At 39.6% G+C, this 12,510-nt stretch overlaps 1 protein-coding gene across 9 annotated transcripts in view; it reads right to left on the bottom strand.

Annotated features, from left to right (window-relative positions):
* Positions 1 to 12,510, bottom strand: part of tjp1b (tight junction protein 1b) — a 76,886-nt gene that overhangs the window by 31,041 nt on the left and 33,335 nt on the right. Inside the window, exon 1 of one of the 9 annotated variants that reach the window (XM_077568747.1) lies at positions 222 to 443. The exons of the other annotated variants lie outside the window; for them this stretch is intronic. The gene's annotated coding sequence lies outside the window, so the exon portion shown is untranslated. Of the gene's footprint in view, positions 1 to 221; positions 444 to 12,510 lie in introns of those variants that run through there. 9 annotated transcript variants of the gene reach the window in all.

Genomic DNA, 12,510 nt, shown 5'->3' with positions numbered 1-12,510 from the left:
ATACATACACGGAGAAGCAGCTGCCATTTCGTTTGTGAGCGAAGCGGGTTGACTGGCTAACCCGCTTAGCATAGCGCGTAAATGCAGTTTACTAGCACTGGGGTCGCTAAGTTACCTCCACTTGCACCGTTTTCGCTCGCTCTTACCCGCTGGGGGGCACACGTCCTATCCCCTCCTACGGCGGGAGCCATAACAATAGATAAATCCACAAACATATTCACCTTGGCAAAGACGGCGGTCCGTGTGGCGTGCTTCTACCCCACACACACACCAAAAAAAAGCACCGGGAAGGAAAGGTCCTTGCGTGGCTCCAGAGCAGCAGCAGCTGCCGCACTGCAATGGCAGGCAGGCAGTGGATGATGCCTTCCTTCCTCGCTTTCCACCCCCTCTGAGCGCTCACTTCGGCTGGCTTGCCCGACGCCGTGACAGTGACAGGTTCGCTTGGAATAAACCATTCGGGCGAGTCCGCGGGGGGTGATGCGAGCGGGGATGCAGGGGATGCTGTGCACGGCAGCTGCAGTACAGCAGCAGTAGCGGCAGCAGCATCACCCCAGCACCATTCCAGTTTGAGAGCTGCGCACAGGGGACAGAACTCACACGCGGAGGTTTGACCGCCTCTCCTATTCGTTTCAAAACCCCACCATGTGTGGTGGAATGGATGCGGCTGCATCCAGCTCGAATTGACTGATAAAGAGCATCCGAACGCGGTAGCCGACTGTATATTATGGAGGATCAAAACTGCCTAAAAATAAATATAAATTAAAAAAAATACATAAGTGAAAATAAAAACGGACGTAAAAAATATAATTCAAAAATCAAATACAAAAAAATATAAAAATACAAATAAAAACAACAAAAAATACGTGTACATAAGTAAAACTAAAAATGAATACCTGAACAAAAATAAAGATTTAAAGATAAATATAAATATAAAAAAACATATAAATAAAAAAATTAAAAAATATATAAATAGAATTAAATACCAATTAATTAAAAAAAAATGCAATGCTCTCATATTCATTTCATGCTGCAGACAATTTATATAGAGGACTAAATTATTGATATATTTTTTAGGTCCGTTTTTATGTTCACATTTATTTATTTATTTATTTCTTATTTCGGTAATTTTGGCCTTTTATAGTTTTTATTTTTCGCTGTTTTGGTTCTCCATAGTAGTATATAACGTGTGTGACTGCCATACCCCCCCCCCCCCCCACACACACACACACCGCAAAACAAACAAACAAACTTTTCTGACATTTAAAAAAAAACAGGGACAACAGCAGGCATGAATGACAATGGTGAGAGATTTGGGGAAGCTAGATACTTCCCATTGGGGCCTTAAAAGAAATGTTTGCTTTTGTCAGTTCCAAGAATTACTGAAAAAATATACAATCAATGTATGGTGTTTCAGGTATCATGAAGTGAAATTTCCTGCGGGACGTAGTAAAGTAGCAAGGGCATCCAGTGTAAAAACTCTGCCAAACATATCATGTGATCAGTTCACTGTGACCCCTGACTGGGGAACTTTCTTTTTCTTCTTGGAAAATGTTGGCAATAAAATGAATACTGAATTAAAGCTCTCAGTAAAACAAATCTCAGCACAATGAGACATATTGGCTTTTATTCAATAAAGTTTTTCATGTATGTTTCATGCAGACAATAGGATGTACATGCAGAGACAGATCTAAAATCCACCCGACTGCAGCGGTGCTTAATACTGCTTCCCAGGCCATGTACAGATTTAATCAATATACAGTGAGATGTAAATTGTGCACTGCACCAAACCTTCCTCTTATGAACTGGAGCGGCATCTCCAGAGGTACTGTACCCCTTTCTCTGCAGCACCCACTCTTGTGCCTTTTATCACGATCGGAGATTGTGTGACCGCTCCTGTCACCTTTACCTCTGGCACTAATGAGCACGGGAGGTAAGATAGCGGTTGAATCTAATGCTGGGGGAGCACAAAGGTCCTGCAATGTTGCTGACGTAAGGAGACTTGCCGGAGACTCCATTGGAGGATAACACGGAGCGGAGGGTGGGGGGGGGGGGCGTCTTGGAGGGAAGAATGCGAGTTGGCCAAGGTCATAAGGATGAGATCAACAAAAGCAGTCGTATTGATCTTATTGATATCCCGTGGAGAAACAACATAGGACCAACACAAGGATGTAGAGCTGAACAAATTCATGTACGCATGTACATTTTATTTGTTGATACAGTCTAGATAAGTTCAATGCTTAAAAGGAGACGTCAGCTCAAAACTGTCTTCACTATACGTTCTATGTATGGGGCCCCACTAGTCTAATCACTGTATTGAGATTAATATTGTGTTTGTACAATATATAGCAAAATTCACTCGTTTTAATCCATCTCAGGAGGCGGCCATTTTGCCACTTGCTGTCAACTGGAAATGACATCATAGTTGCTCAGGGCACGAGCAATCACGGCTCTACATTGTGAACATCACATGACCAAACCCACCTGAGCATGACCAAACTCAGAAAACAGGTGCGCCGTGATTGCCCTGAGCAGCTGTGAAGTCGTTTTCAGTCAACAGCAAGTGGTAAAATGGCTGCCCACTTGGATGGATAAAAACGGGTGGATTTTTCTGCTTAATTAACTCATTCACTCCCAGACATTTTCACTGCAGCAACTCCCTTTGCTCCCGGCTGGTTTACTGGATTTTGACTGATTTTGCAAAGCCCACAGAAAATTGTGTTCTATTGCTATAAAAAAAAAGGAAAATAATATTGTGTTCTATTGCAATAAAAGCAAAAGATTAGATTCTCTTCTTTCATCAGGAAAAAAAAGTATATTTCTATCTGTTTCCGTTTTGCAGCAATTAGCATTAAAATATAGTTAAGTTTCATCATTATTCACAAATCTTTTTAAAACTGGGGGAAAGATCTTTTTTCAACATGGCTGTGGTTGATCTCTTATACTCTGCTGCCACCTGCTGGCCGTTTTTGTAATAACTACCATTTCTTCAAGTATTCTCTTCAGTTCAAAGGCTGAATCAAAGTTTTCTTTATGCTGTAGTATAAAAAAACATTCAAAAATGTATAAATATGTCTTTGGGAGCATGGTAATATTCAAAATAGAATGTATTTATATGTTTTTTCGAGCAAATAAATTAATATTAAAAGCAATATAAATCAGAATGCTATATTTAGAGTAGAAGAGGTGCATAGAATTTTTTTTGCAAAAATAAAGTTTTGTAAATTAATTGTAATTCATATTAATTCATAGTTCATTTGCCTTTATTTCATTCTATTGTTTATTGTAATACAAATTATTGTATTGCTTGTGTTTCTTAAAAATACATGGGAACAAGACCTTGAAAAATAATGACCTTTTAAGTCACAATCACTATATTGAAAAGGAAAAAATATCACTATTGCCCCCCCCAAATGAAAGTGCATAGTACAACACAATTCATGTCTTTTGGCCTGCACCCTTAAGCAGTTTTAATAGGCACACCTTGGGCCACTAAGCAGGATAGTGTCACTGTGTAAGACCAATGGCTCAAAGTCATCATCTGTTATCATGCAGTACAGCTGAAGTATTGGAGCAGAAAGGCCCTGTGGAAATGCATGAAAGCAAACTTTTAAGAGTCTGTACAGCTTTGACGTGAGCTTAGCGCCGCTTTATCTTCCTCTGTTGAAGCCCTTGAAATACCCTCTGCTAAAGCTACAACACTGTTTGCCTCACTGGCTCTGACAGCACAGAGGGAGCTTCACATGCCGTGCAACACAACAACGTTAGCCTCCCTCCTCATCAGCATTTTTGATCCCAACCCAAACTTGCTGGGCCGAATCGCACGAGTGGAAAAAAAGAGCAAATGAGGAATTGTCAGCATGTCGGCTGCCCCCGATGGTGAATGTGTCACCTCTGAGCTGCGCAGGTCAAGAAAACAGCGCACTAAGCAACAATTGGCGTGGCTACTACTATCAAATAACATGGCAGTTGTTAAACATAGTGCGGCAGGAAATTATTTCATCTGATCTGTTCATTTGCAGTGCAGAAGTAGTAAAAAATGCAAGATGTAGCCCCATAAAGGTGCGGTTTCGCCACTTTGCGTTTCTGTGATTTCTCTGTTGTCCTTGCTCTCAGTGTTTGCCCTCTTGCATGAAAATCACCCTGCTAGCTTGACACGCAGCCTGTAACATCAGGATAGAAATTCCTTTCACAAGGCTTCAAAACGCATCCCACACCGAGAAACAGACAGGGGTCCACGATCTCGGAAGCATAAGCTACCTTGTAAAGTCAGCAGTAAAAAAATCAAACGGTGCCTCGTGTGCGTAGGAAGATGTAACGCGCCCTTGGCGCTGAGGACGAACAGCTGTAAAAAATGCAGCAGGAACACATCTCGGTTTGGTGGCCAGCCTTTTCATTGAAGGCAATCTAATGGTGGATTTTAAAGCATTTGAGCGCTCCACATAAAAACACACACACCTTTCAATAGCATTTCATATTAACATTTAGATTCGATAACACACTTTTCTTGATGGGCTACGACGGGGTCAGCGACCTTTACAGTCAAATGAGCCATTTTAGGGCAAATTAAAAAAAACTGTCTGGAGCCGCAAAACATTTGGACATTGTGACGAGCAAAACAGTTTGTTCGTGTTAGTCTAATGTACTGAGGGCCCAAGAGCAAATTAGAGCTGCATTATCAAAGAAACATATGCGGCATACAATGCTTTGAGATTGATCTTGTGTCTTGCCTTTTTGTCAAATTTCTGACATTTTGGCAATTTTATAAACATTTTATGGTAATTTTTATTGTGTTCTTCCTTCATTTTCAATATATATTTTTTTGTTTTTGGACATTTTATGATTACTTTTTGTATATTCTCTTTCCAGCCTTTTCTTGAATAAATGTTTTTTTTCTTTCTTTTTTGGCAATTTTGTGGACATTTTATGGTAATTTTCGGGATTTTGTCATTGGACATTTTATACTTTTAAACTGTTTATTTTCTGGGGGGGTTTAAAACAAATTTTCTGACATTTTACAGTAATATTCGGGATTTCTTTTTGTTATTCAACATTTTCTAGCTAATTTTCACATTTTCATTTCTGACATTTTTGTCAATTTCATGGTAATTTTCTGTTATTCATATTCTTTTTTTGGACATTTCATGATCACTTTTTGGACATTTTTAGTTTTTTTTTTTTTTTTACTTCTTTGCTACCTTTCATGTCTCTCTTTTTCTGACAGCTCAAAAATGTGGACTTTGACAATCTTTGAATATTTAATTGTTCATTTTATACAAATCATTAATTAATTTAAATATTTTATCTAAAAAATGAAAATAAAATATGTTAAAAAATCTTCTTTTTTTCGGAGATCCACAAGGCGCAGCCATAGGAGAGGGACAAAAGAAAAAAATGTGGCTCCAGAGCCGCAGGTTGCAGACCCTGGGTTATGGCATGTTATCTAGTTAACTAATTGACAGATTGGTGTACAGTTGGAGTAATTCACTTTGCCTCAAAGTACACTGTACAATACAATGTAGAGCAGATGTCCAGTACTGGATTATTCCAGCAGATGCTGCAATTAAAGCATTTGTTTCATTTCACATACCGTTGTGGTTGTTTTTAGAGCCAAAAAGAAGACGACTGTGTGGTGTCCCAGTATTTATGGACCTGAATATATATTAGCACCAAGGTAGCTATATTCAAAGTTTATTGGGTGTTAATTGTGTTATAAAATGTGGTTCAATGGTAATTTGCTAAATGACGCTTGGTAAAGCACATATAAAAATAATATTATAAAGTGACAAAATATTACAATGCACAAATCCAGTTTTACTGACTCCTGGATTTAAAAGCTAAATTCTGAAGCAATTCACTCAGAGGAAAAAAAAAAACCACATCATTGATGATCCGTTGCATCACTATTTCTTCAGATAACACCCATAATCTCAATTCCCCCCCCCCCCCCCCCCCTTCTAGAAAGCAACAGCTGAGCGCTCAGACTGATCAGGTGACTTGAGATAACCTCACATAGTAGCCTGAGGATCATGTGACACCACCAGGCTGTGCTGTGAGTGCAGACATCCCAAATAAATCTCCAGGGATCCAACCACGTCCTCGTGTACGCTAGCAAAGAAGCAATCACCCAAAGTATGTTTATCCTTGCTAAGCTAATAAAGACCAACAATTCCAATCAGTTAATGTCAATGCATGTATGGCAGCGAGGTCTTCACAAAGCAAAATGTTGTGTTGAGTTGCTTGGTTCTGAACAATGAACAATTTTTTTGGGGGGGGAAATGCCTCGCTTTGGTGATAAAGATGGATCAGCAGTATTGTGGCAGACCGTGGTGAGTAATAATGATAGTAAAGCAGAAAAAAGACAAATATATTATACTGCAGAAAGAAGAAACAATGAGTCGGCAAAAAATGTACACTGTATTAAATAATTTATGAATCCAAAATCCAACCGGTGCAATATTCCTGCCAAGAATCTATAGTCCAAATTCCTCTTTCTTGACACTTTAAAGCCATTTTATTGAAAATTAATTTCATCCTGCTGGAACCAACAAGCCTTTTATGGCTTCACGGGAACCTCCTTTTCTTTATGACTTCCTCTGTTGTGCCATGTGGACGTCAGGGTTCTCCTGAGGATCGAGCAAGTAAAACTCTGCCCTCTGCAGGACTTCTGTTGACATTTAAACTGTGCCTGACCATGTCAAGCTCTGTGAGAGCCAAGATGGAGCGGTGGGAAAGCAAGCATGAAAAGGATCTTTTGTGATTTCAACACGGTGCGCAATGAAATCCGTGTGAAGGGAGACGCGGCAGGGAGTCGGGCTTTCTTACTCGCTGGTCTGCAGGGATGGAAGCTCCTGAGTCTAAACAGCATATGGTTACCTCCCTGGGCATCAACGCACATGCACACATGTCCAGCGACACACGCTGCATGATGCACGCATTCAGAAAGCAACAAAGCAGACGTGCTTGGGAATGCACAGCATGGACACGCACGCTTTCATTTCATTCATTGGGGTGAAGAAACTGTTCGTATGTTGGACACGCCAATTGTGCTCTGTTGTAAGATATAAATGTGACATTTGAGTTAGTAAAAAAAAACACGTCGTTATCTTATTGTCTTGGTTGGCTGGTGTAATAGCTTCTTCACAACAGTCTGTATCAACAAGCAGTGTTAATTTTGACCCCCCCAATTTTTTTTTAGTTTTAGTTCAAATAAATTAAAGTTTTTGTCATAATTTAGTCATTGATTGTATTTTAGTTTTAATCCAATTTTAGTAAACGAAAATTGTTGTGTCTTTAACAACTTAATGAGGAGGAGAACTCGAAGCTTGGGTTTATGCAACTCTTTACTCAGGCGGACGTGAATCAACTAAGGCAAATCACAGACAAGTGGAAAAAAAAACATCACTCCGCGCATGCATGCAGTGACGCGGCACATGAGGAGCGGATAACTGCGCTCTGAAAAGTAGATCCATACACTACAAAAATAGCAATTTAATCAATTAGATTAAGCAATTAGAGAGCAATTTAATCCTACGGTATATATGGTATTATGGTTAATATTGTGTTAGTGGAATATGAGTTAAGCAGCAAAATTCAGCCGTTTTTAATCCATCTCAGGGGGCGGCCATTTTGCCACTCAGGTAACAACCAATCACAGCGCAGCTTCAGAAAACAGGTGAGCTGTGATTGGTCGTTGCCTGAGCCCTGAGCAACTGTGATGTCATCTTCAGAGATGGATAAAAACGGCTGGGTTTTACTGCATAACTCATATTCCACAAATGTAATATTAATCAGAATGTCATGTTTAGACTAGTGAGGTCACATATAACATATTATTGTCAATAAATGTTTAAGGTTGACTTCCACTTTAAAGCATTCACAGAACAACAAATCTGATGATGGCTTTTTGCTAATTATTGTACATTATATGCATTCCAACTACTACCCTTTCTTATATGACATTTACACGTAATTTTATAGATCGCCCGTCAAGTCAATATAAATTAATCTGACTACAGCAAAGAGTATGCATAATTTACAGAGCGTCTATTGATTGAAACGGTTGTTTTAGGACAACCTTCCTAGTGCTTCATTATTCATGCTCGACTTGACCACCATGGCCACCGTCTTCATTCTCACAAACATTACATCATCCACCTGATTGTCCTTCACTTGACCCCCAGTCAAGCGCTCAAACGGAGGAGGAATAACATCAGCGGGCACTTGTCGAAAATCCCAAATCATGAAAAGAGGTTGTTGTGGTACATAAATGGATCCCTGCTTGTGCAGGCAATGGAACATATTACGTGATGTTGGTTTAGTGCTACATTTTCACCAATCTGGATGCTGATGCCGCTTACTGTTCAGCTCTGCCCTATTGTTATAAATCACCCGTGTAAGGCAATAGAGTCGTTGGGATTTATGCGGTTTCTAGTCTTCTCTCATATAATGATTTGCTGGATATGAGGAACACAATCCTGACCATAAAAACAATCGAGAAGCACGCATTTTTTCTTCAATCTCCCCCCGACAAGGGAAGCCTCCACCGGTTATAATCCTCATAATGAATCCTTCAAGGAATGAAATAGGGAAGAGATTCCTGTACCGGGGAAAGCAATTTCAGAAATAATCTTAATTTCCACATGTATTTAATTATTTACAATATAAATATATAACACATTGGCGGTGCAATAACTGCTTCAGCAGTCTATGTACAAGGAGAACTACGGTACTCACTGTCGACTTGGATTTGCAACAACCTAGTAAAATGTTTGAGTAACTGATATCGATCAACTATTAAGCAGACAGCAAGCGTTTCCAGATTTCTTGTCACCACCTGTTGCTAGTTGCTAGGCAGACTTTATGGGGCTCAACTGGAACTGCAACACAAAACTAGGACTAGCTGTTTTACTGGTTGCCAGCCAATCATAGAGCCTATAGTTTTAATTCAGTATTTCTCAAATAATTTATGCAATCTATATTTAATCATACATCGCATTAGTGATGTTAAACTAAAATTATTTTTTTTAACTAATTAATCACCAAATATTCTATAATTAATTGTGATTAATTGTGATTTAATCACATTTTCTACTATGTTCTACAAAGCTTGTAACTAGGGGTGTCAAAATTAGTGCGTTCATTTTGAGTTAATTTAAAGTCCCAATTTTTTTTAATGCGCGATTAATGACCGACCCTTACTGGGAAAGCCTGTACTGGGAGACTTGGGAGACTGGGGTCCAGTTGTGTTTTACAATTTTAAAAATGTGCAGAATTTCACAAGTTACTTCAGGTTAAAGATTAGATCGCTATTAATATGAAAAGAAAACTGCACTGCGCTGTCACCATCTTACAAGGGCAATTATGCCATCTAGTGGCAGAAAATGACCTCAACACAAATCAATATCACATTCGTTTTTTACAGTACAGTATTTTTATTTTATTTTTATTTCTTTTATTTTTTATTTTATTTTATGAATGATTATGAAATTACTGTATCAATTACTTATAGGTGCGGCCACATTTCTATTAATTTATAATTTTTCCACTTTTATGTCAACAAGAATATGAAAACTTAGAAAAAAAAATTGGGGGGTACATTTAGATCAGATACAAAATTTGCGATTAATCTTGAGTTAACTATTGAAGTCATGCGATTAATTACGATTAAAAAATTTAATTGCCTGACACCCCTACTTGTAACAGATAATTACTTGAGTAAAATATTGGAATTGAGGTAAAAAAAAAACATCAAATAGACAGCAAATTTACATTCAAAGACTTTTTTTTTTGTCTATGCTTGAATACAATGATTTTCCTGTAAAATACATCTGTTTGAAAAATAAAGAAGATAAAAAGTGATTCAACCTCACCCTCCCCCATATTTTCTGCTCATACCGACCAGAGATGCAGATTCTACTGTATAACGATTGTTAACAACATTTCTGCTAGTTGAAGTTGGAAATCTCAAATTTTGCTCGTAACGGCCAATCAGTGGACGGAATATGCTGATAAAATAAAATAAATAAATAAATAAATAAAATACATTAGAAGCAGCGCAGCTGAGAGGAACGCTACGAAATGAGGAGAACAGATTGTTGGGAATAAATTCATGAATGTGAGGCAGACTACTGTATATCACTTTTATGATTCATTCAAGTAAGAAAGTCCGAGTGGGGGCCGTTCCGTCAAGCCGCCATTGCGTTAAACCACGACCTCGTCCAAGCTGCATGTAAAGGCTCCATATTGCGACCCGGGTATGGTACTGTAAGCACACTGAGCGCCTTCAGTAACCTGCCATATGTCCCATCGGAGGACACATAATAGACAGGCCTTGCCCCTGAGTCGTACCCTCCAGAAACGTGCGCAACATCTGCCGTCCCCTCCGAGCAGCCTGTGTTAGCACACACGCAACCTTTGCATGCATCACGGATGGCCAACTCCGCCTTTTTTTTTCCCTTTTTTTTTTTTAAACATACCGACCCTCCAACCATCCCTCTACACTCATGAAAAAAAAAACACATCCATTCTCTGACTGTTCTTACGCAACAGTCCTGTTTCACCTCGAGAAAATCATGTGCTCCTCCAATCACAGAACCTCCCCCCCCCCACCTTTCAATAAGGCCTCCTACGGATAAATCTCTCGCTCCCAGCTCCTCCCCCCTCGCTTTCCACAGTCCTCGTGCATGGCGCGTCTCACTCAGGTTCACCCTCACACACCTTCATCACGTGGGACAACCTCCCTCCGACGGGTTCTGAATATGCAGATTGGCTCATTCGGTCGGAGCCGCACTCACCGCAAATGCATCTGCAGCACTTTCTGACTCTGACTGAGAGGTGAATAAATGCTTACATTGGGCTTTTTTTTTTGGGTGGGAATTTAGAAGGGATTGCTTCATCTGACCATTGCAGCTATGATGCATTTACAGGAGAGCAATAGAGCAGGTAGTAGTCTTGACAAGAGAGCATGACAAAAGTGGTGGCATACTGTGGTGCCTTGAGATACGCGTGACCGGACCGGATTTTTTTCAAGATGCAAGCAGCCGTTCGGACGATTTTTTTTTGCTTTGTCTTCACAGCAGAAATTTGTGATACAAGACAAAGAGTGTCTTAGGAAAGTCAGTGAAGTTAATGCTAACAAACAATGCAAAATGCCATAGACATTAGTGGTGCATCGGATCACAAAAGGCACGGTTCGGATCGGATCACGGATTTGAGTCACGGAACGGATCGTTTTTCGGATCAGCAAAAAAAAAGAGAAAGATAAATAATAATTAGTCTTAATTTATTTTGTAAAGCGCGTTTTTCATTAAATTAATAACAAAAATCTATTCAAAATGTCTAGTATAGCCGTGAAGGATTTAGTGTCTTCATTTATTTAGTAAAACGCTTTTTTTCCAATTAAATAAAATAAATAAATAAATAAATATATTCAAAATGTCTAATATAGCCGTTTAGGATTTAGTGTCTTCATTTATTTTGTAAAACACCTTTTTCCACTCAATAAAAAAAAAGAAATGAAAATAATATATAACATAGCAAATGAACAATATAGTGAAAATCTGCACATAATTGCAAATTCATTGGGGAAAATTTTTTAGTTGTTATACTGCCCCCGGTGGCCAAGTCAAACCAACCAGAAGGGCTGCAGTGAATTAATCAGGATACACCAAATTTTTTATTGGGTTCTTTAGACATACTGCAACAGATTAGTGGTATTTCCATTCATTTCAATATGACACAATTATTTGCCTTACAAACATTTTTTGTGTTGTCACAGATTGAATTAAACTCAAACTTGTATCTCAAGGCACCACTTTGGGTGATTAATCCTGAGGTGTCATCATTTTAACTCTTTGACTGCCATGGACGTTAAAAGACGTCAAGTAAAAACCTACGGAGGGCCGCCAATGACGTTAAAAGACGTCATCCAATTTTTTTTTTTGAAACGGGTGGAGGAAACCTTGGCCAGCTGTGGTGAAAGTTTCAAGCAGATCTAGTTAGCCTAATGACTATTTTTGGCCCCTAGATGGCAGCAATGACTCTCTTTTGACAAGATTGGGTAGGCGTCAGTAGAAGACGTGAGGCGGGAGGGGGACAATGGCTGGGGAAGGGAAGAGAACATGGCGACCGGTTGCAAGCAGCTCACGCTCGAGCAGTTTTTTTCAAAGACGAAAAGCATCGACCAACGCTAAAGAGCACATTGATGACGACGATGATCATCATCGATGATGATGATGGTGACTCCGAGGTTGACGCCGAAGTTGGAAGCGTTGACGCGGCGGCTATGACGACGTCATAAAGGTTCACCGGCTAACGATGCTAACACCGGAAAGCGCGGAGCACAACCGAGCACGCTCAGGCGGACGTTCAATCGGACGACGAAGAGTGCCCCGAGTCCAATGCATATTCATCGTTGGAGTGGGTACAGTCTGCTACTTGCTATTCCCCGGAAAAAAAGGCCGTCAAGAAAGTGTAACGTCTGCACGCAAAACGGACAATCGAAGTGAAACG

This window comes from Vanacampus margaritifer, chromosome 6 (assembly GCF_051991255.1).
Source record: "Vanacampus margaritifer isolate UIUO_Vmar chromosome 6, RoL_Vmar_1.0, whole genome shotgun sequence".
NCBI lineage: Eukaryota > Metazoa > Chordata > Actinopteri > Syngnathiformes > Syngnathidae > Vanacampus > Vanacampus margaritifer.
Note: the sequence above shows the minus strand (reverse complement) of the source record. Positions and strands in the feature narration are given on the sequence as shown.